The following is a 17,319-nucleotide window of genomic DNA, read 5'->3' as shown; positions in this document are numbered from 1 at the left end:
GTGAGTGGCTCTCCTGGTTTATGGAAGATGCCCAGCCCTCCCTTGTCTAAGAGTAGAAATGTGGGTCTGTATATTTTCTCAGCTGCATAGAGTGTAATTTTAATACCCAAGGTCATAACAGCCAGAAGAAATGTTATCATATTCCGATTGTGAGATAAAAAAAATATGGACTGGGAATTGCTTTTTAAATAGCACAACATTTAAATATTTTGATTCTCATTCTGAAGGGGTCTATCTGATGATTACGTGGTATTTTATGCTCAAGGTAGCTGTAATGGTCTTACTGGAACACTTAAATATTCAAATCTTAATGGGAATTGGCAGGAACCATTAGGGGAAGCATACAAGATAATCAAAAACAAGTCCAAGTGAATTAACTTTAGCTTTAGGGTTATATCCAAGTAACTCTAGTTAGGCTGGGTTAACCTGAAACATATTTATGCCATTATGAAAAGGAATTAGAATCTAGAGAAGCACTGTACTAGAAAGGAGACTTAAAATTTTAGATTTTCTTTTTTTTTAATTTTATTTTTTTAAAGATTTTTTATTTATTTATTTGATGGAGAGGAAGCACCAGCACAAGCAGGGGGAGCAGCAGAGGGAGAGGGAGAAGCAGGCCTCCCCGCTGAGCAGGGAGCCCGATGCGGGGCTCGATCTCAGACCCTGAGATCATGACCTGAGCCAAAGGCAGAGGCTTAGCCGACTGAGCCACCCAGGTGCCCCAGAATTTTAGATTTTTCTAATGGCCACATTTTAAAAAGGTGAAATTAAATATATTTTATTTAACCCAGTACATCAAAATGTTAACATTTCAAAAGACATAAAAATTATTGATGAAGTATTTTACTTCTTTGTACTAAGCCTTCCAAATCTCTGGACTTAACACTTACTGCACACGCTGATACAGAGTAGGCACACGTCCAGTGCTCCCCAGCTTTGTGTGGCTAGTAGCCATAATATTGGGTAGTACAGATACGGAGAATCAAAGGCCACCGTGAGGTACACAACTTGCACAATGCCCTGAGTAGTTTTATATTTGAATTACGAGTTGATCCAAAATAATTTTTTAATGATTTTAGTTACCTTAGAGGGGACCACAGTGGATGCTCTGGGGAGTCATCCTTCCCCAAAGGCCTCTGGCCACCTGCATCAGTGATTTTTAACAGATCAGTTCTGTGGGTAGACTGGTTATCTCACCTCAGGGCAGGGGAGGAAGCATGAGAATTGCTTTTACTGATTCTCTACGGGTAGAGACAAGAGACTCAAGTAGGGTTCTACTTCTTTTTTTTGTTTTTTTTGTTTTTTTTAATTTCAAGAGATTGAGGAAGAAGAAGAATGGAAAGTTTTTTTTTTTTTTTAATATAAGGGTATTATGGAAGAAACTTGGTTCTAGAGAAGACTTTGCTACTAGAATATGTATTTGTTCTTTTTCACCAAGAGCAAGTAAAGGCTAAGTTACCCCAGTTAGTGGAGCCATTGCTGGGAATGCCAGAGAAACATATAAAAGTAGAAAGTCCTAGTTATGCCCAAGCAGACGACCTGGAGCATCAGAGACCTCACGTCCTGAGTTTCCTCCTTGGGAGCAGGGATCTCTGGGCAGAGAGTGGTGGGGCGGGGGGGAAGTCCTGTCCACACTCACCCAGCCAGCTCCTGTAGTGCCAGGATTCCTAACTTGAGCCTGTTGAGTCCCTATTAGGTCATCCGGGTCTTGCTGTGTGCAACAGGGAACGGGGTGGCTCTAACTCAGATAGGCATAAGTTTAAATTTTTTCTTTTTTAAAGATTTTATTTATTTATTTATAGGACAGAGACACAGTGAGAGAGGGAACACAAGCAGGGGAAGTGGGAGAGGGAGAAGCAGGCTTCCCGCTGAGCAGGGAACCCGATGCGGGGCTCGATCCCAGGACCCTGGGATCATGACCTGAGCCGAAGGCAGATGCTTAATGACTGAGCCACCCAGGCGCCCCAGTTTAAATTTTTTCTAAGTGACAACAGCTTTCTTCATTTTCTGATGAAAAATACTCGTTTTATAAAACTGTTAGGATGAAATGGTATGGTATTTGGTATTTGCCTCAAATGAATGGCCAGTGAGGGTGATTGGCACAGAGCGGGGAGAGGCTCTGGATGAAATGACTGCCCGTGAATTGATAACCGTGGAATCAGAAGGATGCGGACTTAGGGGTTCGTTAAAATATTCCCTTTACTTCATGGGTGTTTGAACTTTTTAGCAGGAACTCTTAAGTATTTACATGGTGCGTGAAGTTTTAAAGAAAATATCTGAAACTCCATCACTCAGAAATAACTGCCCTTAATTTGAAGCCATTATTTGAAAACCACATACTATAATTACGAATGGCGAAAATGTCCCGAAAGGAATACAGGAAAGCGGTGGGTCCTTGTTTTCTTTTGTTTTAAAGATTTTATTTTTAAGTAATCTCTACACCCGTGGTGGGGCTTGAACTTATAACCCCGAGGTCAAGAGTTGCACGCTCCACCAACTGAGCCAGCCAAGCCTCCCGTGAGTCTTCATTCTTGCTCTGAGATTTTATGCCAGTTATATAGCCAGGAGGTCACACATGGGAAGAAGAAAGTTGGTATTTATTACAGGCATGTTTGCCCTGGCCTTATGCTTCTGTGGTCCTTGGGTTGGCTTGTGAGGGATGTTTTCCTCTCTGCCTTTTGCACGGGAGTGAGGTGAGGCTCAGAGGACCCACACTGCCCATGTTGACCCTGCAGGAGTGTAAAGGAACCAGTATGCCACTGGCCCTGGTGACCCAGCACCAGGCTCTGCACTGAGCACTGGAGTATACCTTACCTGACATAGTCGTAGAACCCTGTAGAACCTGTATTAGAATGAATACAACATGATGTAATGAATCGCCAAATTACACAGAGAAATCTACAAGATCCCTGGAAATTGAGAGGACAGCAAGAGTAGGGGAGACCTACTAATACGTAAAGAATCTAGCCAGATGAGGAAAGATAAGAGGAATTTAATTTTTGAAAAATTTGTCAGGTGGCAATTCATGAAGACCCAAGTGCACATAGTAGGAGATGTTAGGGCAGCAAAAGTGCTTTTGAAAGATGAAGTTTGAGGGATACAATAGCTACTAATCAGAGCCAAGTGATGATATGTTCTTACTTATAAAAAATAAGTGTCCCTGATTTTCACATTGTGTATACCTGAGTAGCTAGTTTGTACTTGATGAGCCAAACCATCCTTCCAAATGACCCGATGTTCTTGTTTGTGGTCCTTATTTTATGTTGCCCAGAGGCTGATGAAATTTCACAGTGCACTTTGATTCTTGCCATTGCTTTTATGTTGTCATACGTTGGCTCATGGCACCCAGGCAACCATGCATCGAGGGCTGGAGGAATGAGCCATTCTGTGCGTTTGTGGGAGTTCAGCACGTCTCCTAAATAGGATGCCCATTCCTTCTCCTGGGTGCAGCCTTGGGATATTCTATTACAGTTGATGAGTTTTCCACTGCTGAGGAAAACCAGATGGCTTACCACTTGAGGAAGTCACATTTTCTCGTCTCGTCCTTTAGTTGAGTTGTTACACTACAGAAGCAGTTCTTAAGGTGCTAGTATGGGCGAATAGCCCTCAAATTAGAGGCTGAGGTGGCAGTGAGAATAAAAATAAGGAGGTTACAGCTACTTAGGGTCAGTTCTAGCAGATTAGAACACTGCCCGGGCAGCCCCTGCTCAACCTCACTACTCTGTTACGTACAAGTGATGTAGAGGTGGCCCCTGGATTCTTCATCACTGTTTCTAATGCCCAACCCCCCTTGTCTCACCCTCGCTCTGTCCCTGGGCTCTTCCCTACGGTGGTGAGGGCCCCTGTAGGTATTTCCCTGGCTTTGGTGCCTCGGGGGTGGGGGGGCATATGGAGAACCAACACCTCACCTTCCTTTCTTGCTTTAAAAAAAATTTTTTTTAATGTTAATTTTTTTTCACAGATTTTTTTTTTTTTTTAGAGCACTTTTAGGTTCAGAGCAAATGGAACAGAAAGTATGTAGTTTCCATATACCCACTCACCACACACGTACACAGCCTCCCCAACTACCAGCATCCCTTACCAAAGGGTACGTTTGTTAGAATCAGTGAACCTTTGTGGACACATCATAATCACCCAAAGTCCATACTTCACATTAGGGTTCACTGTTATACATCAGACATGTGTTGTACATTCTGTGAGCTCTGACAAATGTATAATGACATGTATCCACTATTACAGTATCATACGGAGTAGTTTCACTGCCCTAAAAACTCTATTCCATCTATTCATCCCTCCCTCTCTCCAGTCTCTGGCAACCACTGGTCTCTTTACTCCATAGTTGTACCTTTTCTGGAATGTCCTATGGTTGGAATCCTATAGTACGTAGCCTTTTCACATTGGCTTTCCACTTAGTAACATGCATTTAAGTTTCCTCTGAGTCTTTTTCATGGCTGATAGCTCATTTCCTTTTAGTGCCAAATAATATTCCACCATACAGTTGTCCCTTTGTGGTATCTTCACTGCAGCTTTTCGCCCCACCTTTCTAAGACATGCTCAGGTAGTCGATGATAACATATGCCTCTTCTTGTACCTCTAGTTCCACTGTTGGTACTCGGCGTGGCTTTGTGCTCTCCCACAGAGTCCAAGTTGGAGTGACTGAGAGGACAGATTTGCTTTAGGGGTTAGGGATGAGGTCATAGCTTGTAGAGGGTTATTTTTTTGTCCTGTTCTCTAATCATTGAACCTCCTAAAACCTTTGCTTGCTTTTGGGATAGGAAAGAGGGAATAAATAATAATGATATAGTTCCCTAATTAACACCGGGCCAAATAGGAGAGAAGCTTACTCAAAGGTTTGTGGCAGAAGAGTGAGACCTCAGCCAATCCCTGGGATTAAAAAAGGAAAAGGGGGCTTTAACTGGGACCTTGACTTTGAGGTACAGGGGTGACTCTGAGGTACAGGAGGGTGATCATAGAACAAGGCAGCCCCTTCTCTTCTGTACATGTATGCACATTCACACATACCTAGGCACACACACGTTCAGACACCTGACCCAATCCTGACTGTTTGGCTCTACCCCAGCCTTTTAAAGCCCCCTACTCCAGTGTCTTGGAGTTATTAATACAAGATATATTTGATACGTGAATACTTAATGTGTGTTAGGAACTATGCTCTAGCCGAGGCTAGGACTATGAAGGAAGCCACAGTTCTTGCTTCTAAGAGCTCACAATCTAGTGGGGGACTATATACACTTAAATAGATGATTTCAATGTAACATGGTTAAGTGCAGAGAGAGAGTTGTGGTTGATGAAGTCTCCCCAGAGTAGGTGGAACTTGTTGGGCAGCCAGGTGAATAGCAGTGTGGGGAGAATATTTTAGGCGTGGGAGGCTGGGGGTCAAGGGCCACCTCAGGGGAAGCAGCTTAGAGGGTGAAGGGTTTGAGAAGGAGCACCGACTTTCAGGACAGGTAAGGTGGGAGGTGAGGAAGTAGGCCCTCGAGGTCCCTGCAGCCTGGGAGCTGAGGACACAACTCAAATGCTTGTCCCAGCTGGTTTAGTCTGGGGCTGGGGGAGAGCTGGCTTGCAGGGGGCATGCAGGACTGCCACAATAGATGGGAACACAGCCCAGCTAAGATTGGGAACTGCCATAGGAAAACCCTGGCCATGAACGGCTCTGTAGCAGAAATGGGAGTAGGGAAGGGTCTAATCGATTTAATTTTTGGAGTGACCAAGGAGGAACTAGAGCAGTATTTCCCAGCTCTTTTCTTCCCTCTTCCTTAAAGAAAAAAACACAGTTGTTAGAAATTTTTCTAAAATGCCTTCACCGATTTTGTCATAGTGAATTGAGTTTGGCAAAAATGTTGAAGTTCTTATTTGTTCATTTGAAGGTATTGTAACATCCCAGGGTTATTGTAAACATTATGTTCAGAACCTTGAAATTAATAACATAGGATATTTCTTGATGTCTGTATTCCATGCTCAGTTGCTTTTTTTCAGCAAATTGGCGATAAAAGCTTTTTGGTGTGTGGTTACAGCCTTCTGAAAGATAAATGTGTTTGTTCTTCCTTTCCGCAAAGGAGACTCTCTTCATAGCTCTGATTAATTGGAATTCCTAGTCATTTGAATGTTAGTTAATTGGGCTTTTATTGAGAACAATTGGCTGTAACCATATACTGAATGCGATAGTCTAGAGACAAAAATTTTCTTCTAACCCAAAAGCCATAAGGAAAAATATATTTTTTGAGGGGGGTGCAGGACACGATGGTGGAAATGAAGTGGGGGAAGATAAAACATTTTGAGAAAAAGAAATAGGAAGTTTGAGCATTTTAGAGTCAATCTAAAATAGAAACCTGTACAATGCATATTTTGGCCAGTTGATAAAGTGGTGAGTTAATGATACACTTACATGAGCTCTCTTACTTCTCTCTTCACATAGTCCAGTATTGGTGGGGCACCTTTGTACCCACACTGCTCAAGGGCTGGGGGATAGCCCTGCACCAAATACAGTCCCTGTTCCCATGAACCCCACGTTCTAGTTACTCAGATTATTAATTTCGTCTGATTCTAAGTGTCTGTAAATTTGTGAGAGAAGAGGAACAGGGAATTACAGAACAAGAAGGAATTCATGGCATCTCTCAAGTTTTTCTGTCTGATAAGTGTAGAAGAGGGAGTGAGGCAACTGGTATAATCCTAGCACCTCTCCAGTCCTCATGGTAAACACATGTTTCCCCGGGCTTTGCCTTAACACTGTTTGCGTCATTAACTGATCCTTTAGGGGCATTGAGCTTAGTCATGCAATTGTGAATGTAGTAGGACAGAGTGAGCCTTCAATAATCATTTGCATAAAAATCTAATTATAACATTTTCCTGACTGTTGTGTGAGGCACTTGTCGCAGGACATGGACCCCAGGAGTAGAGGAGTCTGTGTACAAATGAGGTTGGAGCTACTTATTCATGATCAATATTAGCATCTTAAGGGGTCCAGAATGTTCTGCATTGGAGAAACTCTTTAATGTTGTTTAAACCAGCCTTTCCCACATTTATACTGAGAATCTTTTTTCTGTTGTTTTTTTTTTTTTTTTTTTTTTTTTTGCATATAACACCCCTGACTTCCTAGGTTGCTGGAATACTGCTTTGAGAGGAATGCAAAGAGATTTCTGGAGCTTTTCTCTTTGCCCTGCATAGAACAAGGTAGCTTATCATTTCTCATCTCTGAGGGCCTTGGGCATTGATGCCTTGAGCTTGTGCTTGAGGTTTTTTTTGTTTTGTTTTAAGATTTTATTTATTTGGGCGCCTGGGTGGCTCAGTTGGTTAAGCGACTGCCTTCGGCTCAGGTCATGATCCTGGAGTCCTGGGATCGAGTCCCGCATCGGGCTCTCTGCTCAGCGGGGAGCCTGCTTCTCCCTCTGGCCCTCCCCCCCCCCATGCTCTCTCTATCTCATTCTTTCTCTCAAATAAATAAATAAAATCTTTAAAAAAAAAAAAAAAAAAAAGATTTTATTTATTTACTTGACAGAGAGAGAGAGAGGGGTTGAGTTTCTTTTGACCCCAGCACCCAGCCTCTAGCGGGAAAGTCAGCAGGGAGGAGGCCATGAAAACAGAATGGGGCATTTCACCTTTGGAGTCAGATACCTTCTGACAGCAGAGCTGGACTCTATAAACATTGAGCTGTACTGAGACTGGAAAACTTCTCATGGTTTCAGAAAAAAGCAGGATAAATCTTTGGCAAGTGGTAGGTGTTGTAGGACATGGGGAGAATTTTGTTTTCAAAATTTCTCTTTACTCTTTGTCTCTTCCTGTCTTTATTTTAGGGCTCCTGAAGAACTATTTGGTTTATTTGCTTCTTGGATTTTGGTTTGAGGAATTAGTAATAATATTTGTCCAATGTTAGTACTAACTTCAAGCTCAAAGTAATACAGTTGACTTATGAACAGCACTGGGGTTAAAGTTGACACCCCCGCCCCCAGTCAAAAATCTGCATGTGACTTTTGACTCCTCCCAAATTTAACTACTGATGTAACCTACTGTTGACATGAACAGTCAGTACATAGTTTGTATGTTATATGTATTATATACTATGCCCTTACAGTAAAGTAAGCTAGAGAAAAGAGAATCATAAGAGCAAATACACTTACAGTACTGTACTGTATAAAAAAAAAAAAATCCACATATAAGTGGACCCATACAGTTCAAACCCACGTTGTTCAAGGGTGAACTGTATACCTTTCTCATCTTCAGCTAAATTTAGATTTTCTCTGCTTTGCTTGGTGTTATGTTACAAAAGCACTTTTGTTAACTTTGGACAGTAAAAATATCAAAATGTGTTCATATTGGCCCATCTCCTGATTTTTAGGCTCATGTAGATGGTGTTAGGGCAAAGCTTGTGTGTATTGTTACACTATGCCCTTTTATTTTATTTTTTTTAAGATTTATTTATTTGAGAGAGAGAGAGAGAGCATGCATGAGCGGGAGGGTCAAGGGAGAGGGAGAGAGAATCCCAAGCGGACTCTAAGCTGAGCATGGAGCCCGACGTGGGGCTCCATCTCAGGACCCTAAGATCTCGACCTGAGCCAAAACCAAGAGTTGGACGTTCAACCAGCTGAGACATCCAGGCGCTCCACTATACCGTCTTTTTTTTTTTTAATTTTATTTTATTATGTTATGTTAATCACCATACATTACATCATTAGTTTTTTGATGTAGTGTTCCATGATTCATTCATTGTTTGCGTATAACACCCAGTGCTCCATTCAATACCCCGTCTTTTAGTGAAATGTTAGGGCAGAGGTGTTCTTAGCTGCTTCGGATATGTACCACATAGCGAGATTCCTGCCACAAGCCTTGTGAAGGCCCTTTATGGCTAGAAACCTTGCCTCCTCAGATCCCCATTCACCTTGGCCCCACACTGCTATGTGGATTATGCTGAGTGAAATGTGGAAAACAAGTGTCCATAAAACCCTCACAGTGAAAAAATACCTTGTATGGTCTCAGTCAGATTACTTAATATGAGTTTTGTTTCTTCAGTGCTGTTAAGATGATAATCAGTAGTGGATGTACCATTTTGGGGGCACTTTGCTCTAAGGCACTGAGTTAAGAACTTTATATATTCTCATTTTTTTAAAGATTTTATTTGATAGAGAGAGAGCACAAGTGGTAGGGGGATGGGCAGAGGGAGAAGCAGACTCCCCACTGAGCAGGGACCCCAACGTGGGCCTCGATCCCAGGATCCTGGGATCATGGCCTGAGCCAAAGGCAGACGCTTAACTGACTGAGCCACCCAGGCGCCCCTATACATTCTCATTTCATTTCTGTGTCTGAAATATCGAAGTATTACTATATCTGCTCTGGTGATGAGTGACCAAGGACTCTTGAGAGGTGTGTTGGAGCTTCTTGGAGCAAGGAGCACGTGGTCCAGGATACAAAAGCACTTAAGTCCAGTCATAATGTCCTGCTGGTGGTGACAAGTCAGTAGCTTTTGCCGCCTTTTGGTCACAGCTACCTGTGCCTCTCTCAAAATGCTCAGAAAAGGTACAACATGGGAGCTGCCAAATGATATATCAGATGATGATTCAAAGAAGTCTATTTTAAGGTGGAGGTCCTTAAATAATATTCTTCTGGTACCTTTAAATTAAGTTTCTATTTAATTGGAAGGGTCTTATGCATGTTAAAAATAAGCACTTTTAATAAGTAAGTGTCCTAGGTAGATACATATTCTGTTCCAGAGTTCTTTTAGGAACCTTACTATGATCAGGCAATGAACAGTGAGTTTCTACCATGGGCTGTTCCCATCAGTGCTCCCACCAAGTTTGATTCTTGAGTATTGCTGATTGCTTTAGATGGACTATCTTCTTTAATCCTCACAAACAGCTCTTGTGCTGGGCATTATTACAGAGGAGGAAACTGAGGCACAGAGAGGTTGAGGCACATCAAGGCCAAGTGACGGGTAAATGACAGATCCAGGATCATTCTCTACCTTTAACCACTGTGCTCCCCTAAATGCAATATTTTGTCTCAAATCCTGATGTGTCTCAGCCTCAGATGTAGACTTGTCTGGCTCCCCATTCCCCTGCCCCCAACTATCCATTTGGAAAGAGTCCTTTGGACTGAGGAGGGGTGAGAAGAAAGAGGCCAGGGGATGGCCCTGGGTGGCCTGTGCGTTTGTCTGAGTTATGCCCTGGAGACACAGATCCTTGGTTAAGGCTCATGATTACTCATTTCTGAAATGGGATAGTGGTTCTTGTCCTTTTGTCTACTTTCTAGGGACATTGTTTTTGGGAGAGAGGGAGCCTCCAGGAGATGGAGAAGGATTAATTAGATTTGTACTTTACATCCAACACACCTATAAAGGGATTTGTATGTCTACAAGGGATTATAGCTTTTTAACCAGGTTTATAATTTTGGTATTAGGAGGATTCATGCATTATGTGGAACTTCTCAACCTTTAAAAATAGGGCAATGAGAAGAATAAATTTGTTTGCTGGAGATAAATGGAACATAATGGTCCCATTATGGGAAAACATTACTGTATTTTATAGTCTAAAAGAAAAAAAAAAGGCTTTTCATAGATAAACATAATCCAATAAAAATAAATCAGTGAAGTGGTTAAAACATTATAGTGGAGGAGGGGCGCCTGGGTGGCTCAGTTGGTTAAGCGTCTGCCTTCGGCTCAGGTCATGATCCCAGGGTCCTGGGATCGAGCCCCACATCAGGCTCCCTGCTCTGCGGGAGGCCTGCTTCTCCCTCTCCCACTCCCCCTGCTTGTGTTCCCTCTCTCGCTGTGTCTCTCTCTGTCAAATAAATAAATAAAATCTTTAAAAAAAAAAAAATTATAGTGGAGGATATTTTAACCATAGAAATGGCCCATCTGGACAAGTATGTCCCATTTGTTTTTATTCTTATTCAAATAGTCTTTTCATCAGTTCTCTTATCAGTCAGGAATGAATCTACCTGTCTCTTGAAAGAGTTTTGCCTTTGTTCTACTAGCTTGGAGTCTCTTGCTTCAGTTTCTTCAGCTGTAGGTCATAAACATTACATGACATTATATGTGATAAATCTTCATTCTTGCGATTACACGGTTTACTGAACTATTTTCAAATGGGATGGGATGATTGAGAAGATGGAAAATAAAAAGCAGCGCTGTATTATGTGGTACTCGTTTGGTCACAAGTAACCAACTAAATTGAGCTGCTTACCTTCAAAAAGGGGGGGGGGCATTTATAATAAGGATACAGGTGTGTCTTAGAAACCCAAAGGCCAAGACGGGTGGCTCTGGGGGATGAGCAGGAGCTGGAGATGAGGAAGGGAACTCTAGTCAGGCTTCATTACAAGCACATTTGTGATACAAATGTCACTAGCTGGAGAGAAAAACTGACAAAAAGCAAGTAGAAATCTATGTAGTGTAACACTTGACACTTGAGCATGGGATTTAAATACGGCTCCATTGTATTCTTTGGAAAAATCATGCTCATTATAAGAAATTCAAACAGTATTAGAAGTGAAAATCCTCTGAAATGTCAATAATCAGGGGTAATTGTAACTGTTTTGATAAACATCCTTCTAGATAAGTCTTAGGACATCTGGGAACATGCACATACAAATGGAATCACGGTGTGCATGGTCATTTACCTATCTTATTCACGTGGATATCTTTTCATATCAATAAATACAGACCTACCTCTATCATTATTTCCAGCGTCTGTATGGTTTATTTCACATGTCTCCTGTTTGTGAATCTTGAGGACATTGACTTGTTTTCTCTCATAATTACTAATAATGCTATGTATGTCCACCTTTCCGCTTATGCAGTTAGTTAACTACTTTGAGTAAATCCTTAGAGGCAGCAATGCTGGATCAAAGAATGTGTCATTTCACACGTGGACAAAATAAGTGGTGGGTTACATCATGAGCTACGTTTGTAACATTGGCTGTTACCAGTCTTTGACATCTTTATCAGTCTGACAGGTTAAAAAAACCCTCAATTTTCTAAAGTTGTATTTTTTCATTGTTAGTGTAGTTGATTATTTTTTCACATGTTTATTGCTATTATAATTCTTTTCATGGAAAGTTTATTGGCTTTGTCCATTTCGAGGGGAGTATTTTCTTACTGCTTAATTTTTTGCTTAATAAGGATAGCAACCTTTATGTGTATGTTGTGTAAATATTTTACCTAGTTTCTTATTTCACCCTTGGATGGAAATATCACCTTTTGTTCTTTGCTTTTATTTTTGACTTAATTTTGCCATTCATAAATTTAAGGTTTTTTTTCATAAATTGGAGATTTTATAAAGGTAACCAGCCAAATGTCTCAGTCCTTTATAGTTTCAGTTTTCGATGTCAGGTTTATTTTTATTTATTTTTTAAAGATTTTATTTTTAAGCAATCTCTGCAGCCAATGTGGGGCTCGAACTCACAACCCCGAGATCAAGAATCGTGCGCTTTACAAACTGAACCAGCCAGGCGCCCCTGATGTCATGTTTAGAAAGGCCTTTTCTGTCTGTATATTATAAAATTATTAGTGTATTCTTCTCGTACTCCTCTGATTCTATTTGGAGTTTATTTTTTCATTGGTAGAGATCTAGACTGTTCTTTCCCTCCTCGATAGCTAACCAGCACCATTTATGAACCAGTCTCACACACCTACCCAGATATGATTCCTTATATACTTGGTGTATTTCATATGAATACTTGGTTCTGTATCTGGCTGTTCTGTTTCATTGATTCACATGCATGTTGTCCCTCAGATACCTGTTTGTTAACTGTGGCTGAGACATTTTGATTTTTGCAGTTAATGGTGCTGCTTCTCTGCTTCAAATTGGGTTTCGAGGGACTGAGGTGCTAACTGGTCAGTTGTGAATGGCTCAGAGAACTGGGAATGGATGGGATCAGTTGAAGCAAGAAGGGGCCACTTCACAGACACGTTAGAGAAACTACGTAGGAATAGGGTGAATGAGACAAGAAGAGCTCATATAAACTAATTTTAAAAAGGACTAAGAGTGCCTGATCTCTGTTTTAAACACTGGGGGTGGGGGCAAGTGGGTGAGGAAATGTATATATGGGGTCTTTGTTTAAATTTGAAACCATTAAGTAGTTCTACCACAGGGAAGGGGAAAAAAATGTGTTTTTACCTCTTTGCCAACAGTAACATAATTTTGGTCTTTGAAATAACTGTCTTGGGACCTCAATGCCCTGTTGGTAAAGAAAATTCCCAGCCCATGTGTTGTAGCGGAAATTCATTGTTTCCTGAGTTACTTCCTTTCATGCTTAGTGTGGGGGGAAATGACCAATGTATAGATTGAGATTTTTTTTCTCCAAAAACTGACATCTCTAACATAACTTGATTCCAATGATTTTTATTAGTTTTAGGTATTGCTGTTGGAAGGCTTCTCAGATGCTTTAGGATATCTTCAGGGAAATCAACTCTTTACGTAAACTGAGAATTCAGGTGAGTCCTTGAAAAAAAATATATCTTCTTATCATTAGCTGCTCCCCTGCATTGATAAAAACATAAGTGTTGAAACATTGTCACTTACACTGTCTCATTTGACATTTTCTGAGGCAGGCATGTCGCTGCCGGTCTTGCTACTTGCATTGATGTTTATTTTTTCCACCTGGTAGTTGGGTAGGGTGAAGATAGGGGCCTTCAAGACGGGATGAGGAGCTGTGTTTAGCTTCCCTGCATGAATTCTCATTTTTCACACCCGTGGGCTTTATAAACGTTTCATTTTTGAAGTATGGGATAATGAATTAATGTAGAAAATTGTAGTAGTCTTTGCACCGTGAAACTGCTTGGTGGTTCTTGGAGCCCTCCAGGGATGGCACACAGTTGCTCTAACATGAGATAAACTTTGGGTATAGGTTATGGCTTTCTCTCTTTGATAGTCCTGGGTGGGGCTGCATGATCCCAAGTAGCCGTGTGTGATGTACCCTCGGCAGGGACAAAGGTGATCTTCTGCAGGTCCTCGGTATGCCTGGATCGACCTTTGACAGGTTAAGAAGCGCTGGTTTATGCCCCTACACTCAAAAACCATATTGTGACACACCAGGCTTACCGGTTCTGTTCCTGACCAGCTGCACAACTGGGGACAGGTTGATCTTTACTGGTTTTCATATACTCATCTGTAAAACGAAGCCTGGCCCAGCCCAGCCTGCTTCTCCCCCTCCCTCTGTTCCTCCCCACTGCTCGTGTTCTCTCTCTCTCTCTCTCTCTCTGACAAATAGATAAAATCTTAAAAAATCATAAACTCGACAGTGTTTTAAGTTGTTGGATAAAAGCGTACAGAATCCTCCCTTCCCACCATTGTGGGCAGCCTCTGGCCAGGTGGTATCTGACAGATAGGTGTGTACCTGAAATGTGGGGACACTGAGAGCTAGGGATGTGGTGGCCTGGATGCCTGACTCCAGGGAGACCAGTGCAAAGATCGTGTGTGAGGAGGGTAGGGCTGGGTGGCGGTGAAGGGTATGGCCAAGAGTTCTGAGCTGAGAGCAGTGGGATCACATGTACATAGAATGGGGAAGAGGAAGGGCGCTGTCCTGCCCAGGACCCATTTTGTTGTGCATGTTGCCCTTTGAGGACCTACAGGGGGCACCATGAGGTCCTATTTGATGAAAGGGCCTGGGCACACTGGGCAGGAAGCACAGCAGACCTAAGGTTTTCCCAGGATTTCAGATCTGAAAGCAGTGTGCCAAGTGCATTCTTTTGCCATGGGTCCATACAGAATGGAAAACTGTACTTTCCATTTACTTCTCCATGGGGTGTAGGGATGTGTATGGGGGGCAGCATGGGTGGAGGACTGAATGACTAGGACAGGAAAATAATGTGGGGAAGGAGCAACAATTACACCTCCTTCAGGATGCCTACACAATCCCGGCTGCTTTGGGAAGTTCTGTGAAATTATACTGTGGCCTACATTGATTGGAACACAGTGGTTCAGTCCTTTGGAATTCCTCCCCCAGGGATTTCTGACTTTCCTTTAACATTCCTATTTTCTGGAAACTTAAATGAAATTTGACAGACTTACCTTGTATTCCCTCCTGTCAACCCAACTCTCTTAGTTTACTGCCTGATTTGTATGGTTCATTTGGGTTGCTTCCTGGGGATATTTATTTCACTGCCCTTTTTAGGGAAAAACTAGATCAAACAACAACAACAGAAACATTTGTCTGAAACGTGTAAGGATATGAGAAATTACCTGAAATCTTGACACTTCGGCGAGTGTCTAAAGTCGTGAATAAATGCTAGCAGGAGCTTTTATTTTGACATAAACCAGCGAGAGGAGAATTGCTTTAAGGGACCTGGGCCTGGCTGAGTCTGAATACAACTTAGTGAATGAAAAATACAATCAATCAGTCGTGTTCTGAGTATTTCAGAAGGCCAGGCACTGTTGGGTGAGATCTTGTAGGGATGAACAATTAAGAATTGGAGACCGCCATGTTTCCCAGGAAAAAAACGTGTGCTTTTAAAGGGTTGTGTGCATGAGAGAGAAGAGAGAGATTGATAAAATGTAGACGGTGAGGGACACATGATAAATGACTTGTTTAGCATTGTACTTAATGACTCGTGATGTATTCTGGGTTTAAGAAAAGAAAAAAGTAATATTCTGAACTTATCTCCATTTTCCCTGCAGGCTTGTAAGAAAAATATTTAAAAACCAATTTTAAATGAAAAACATTGTTTTTGGCTCTCTGGGAATTTTGAATTCCCAGGGCTGTTTTCGGAGAGGGTCTTGAATCTATAAAATTCAAAGCAGGATCTACATAGCTCTTTGTCACTCTGTATCAGTCCCTTAAAAGCTATGACATCAGTGAAGGTGCATTCCTGTGCTTATTTTTCTTCATTAAAAATGTAATCTCTTATGCACTTTTGTCTTCCTGCCATCCTCCATTAGCTGGATTCTTTGGATTCCTCTGCTTGTTGGCTGTAGGTACTGCCACTTGCTCACCCCCCTGTGGGCTCCCTGAGTGGCTGGGAGTCCTAATTAGCATCATCCTAATTAGCAGCACATCCTTGATCAGGGTTCCCGGACATGTGCTAGGCTCCTCACTCTGCTCTCTGTGCCTCGTAAATGTTACAGAACAACAATGATTTCCAGATTGTTTTTCATAATTAAACCTAAGAATACATGAGTATAATAGAATATGCTGTTTCCTTACACTTTTGGCTAATTATGCTCATCAGTTAATTTCTTTCAAAGTTAGGCAGCCATGTGGAGAGCTCAAGATTTGAGGCTTTTCTCAGAATAGATCAGATTTCATGGATTTAAGCGCTCTGTAATATTTGTGTCTGCATTTAAATAGTCTCCTATAGAGCACAAACCTTTAAAAATCCTGAATTTTAGCTGTGAAGTCCCATATTCTGAAGACCTAATATGATCATCAAAGCTGTTCTGTTTGCCACAAATCAGAATTGGACAGCTTTCCAGAACCATTAAATGACTAGTTTACTTGCAGAGTTTAAACATGACTTTAAAATAGAAGTAAGCGTACTGTAAGACCAGCTGTGGTGGTAAAGGTTGAGGAAAACCCTACTGCTATGATCTAAGCAATAGTCTTAGAGAGGATCTTTCATTTAAAATAATATAAGTCAAAGTAATACATGCAAATGGTTAAAAATAGAAAATCCTGCAGAACAGCTTAGAATGAAAAGCAACAAAGGTTTTTTTACCCCACTTCTTCCCTCACTTAGTCTTCCTTTTCAGAAGCAACCACCTTTTTTTTTTTCCTGTAGATCATTTTCACTTTTGTGACTTCCACATGGATAAATATTATGCTTGCAGCACCAGTTCTCACGTTATCAGTTTTAAGAGCTGTTTATGGGGTCTTGTGATTGCTGATGAGCTCACCCTGACCATCCCCGTCTCCCTTCCTCCCTGCAATTGATTCCCATTTTCAGTCCTATAGCTGCTTCCTCCCTGTACCTCAGCGGCCTTCTCCGTTCTTGTTCTGTCTCCTATATAGGCTGTTTCTTGTTTACCACCCCCCGCCCCCATCCACCTCTCCATTTGGGGCAGCTGTACCTTTGATTTTCCTCAAAGAAAGGATGCAAGGGAGAGAAAGCATGCAAGAGGGAGAGGCAGAGACCCCCACGGAGTGGGTTACCCAACGGGGAGCTCAATCCCACCACCCTGACATCATGACCTGAGTCAAAACCAAGAGTCCGAGGCCTAGTCACCCAGGCGCCCCTGTACCTTTGATTTTCTAGTGCTCAGAGTTGGTAATATTTTGTCGTTAGTGAGGGCTTCCATGATTTTACCTGTGACTCGATTCTGCATGTGAAATCCAGAACAGCATTTACTGTGTTGTGATCAAAGTAGCATCCGTTCCCGT

The 17,319-nt window shown here is 41.8% G+C and overlaps 1 protein-coding gene across 11 annotated transcripts in view; it reads left to right on the top strand.

Moving 5' to 3' along the window:
- The window catches only part of TLN2 (talin 2), a 420,448-nt gene that overhangs the window by 155,500 nt on the left and 247,629 nt on the right, over window positions 1–17,319 (top strand). For 3 of the 11 annotated variants that reach the window (XM_078079258.1, XM_078079260.1, XM_036081096.2), the window contains 2 exons: window positions 7,115–7,188; window positions 13,354–13,438. The exons of 5 other annotated variants lie outside the window; for them this stretch is intronic. The gene's annotated coding sequence lies outside the window, so the exon portion shown is untranslated. The remainder of the gene's footprint in view (window positions 1–7,114; window positions 7,189–13,353; window positions 13,439–17,319) is intronic. 3 more of the 11 variants (XM_036081089.2, XM_036081092.2, XM_036081099.2) reach the window with 1 other exon arrangement.

The sequence above is a fragment of the Halichoerus grypus genome, chromosome 8 (assembly GCF_964656455.1).
Source record: "Halichoerus grypus chromosome 8, mHalGry1.hap1.1, whole genome shotgun sequence".
Classification (NCBI taxonomy): Eukaryota; Metazoa; Chordata; class Mammalia; order Carnivora; family Phocidae; genus Halichoerus; species Halichoerus grypus.
The sequence above is the reverse complement of the archived record's forward strand: the minus strand, read 5'-3'. Positions and strand labels throughout refer to the sequence as shown.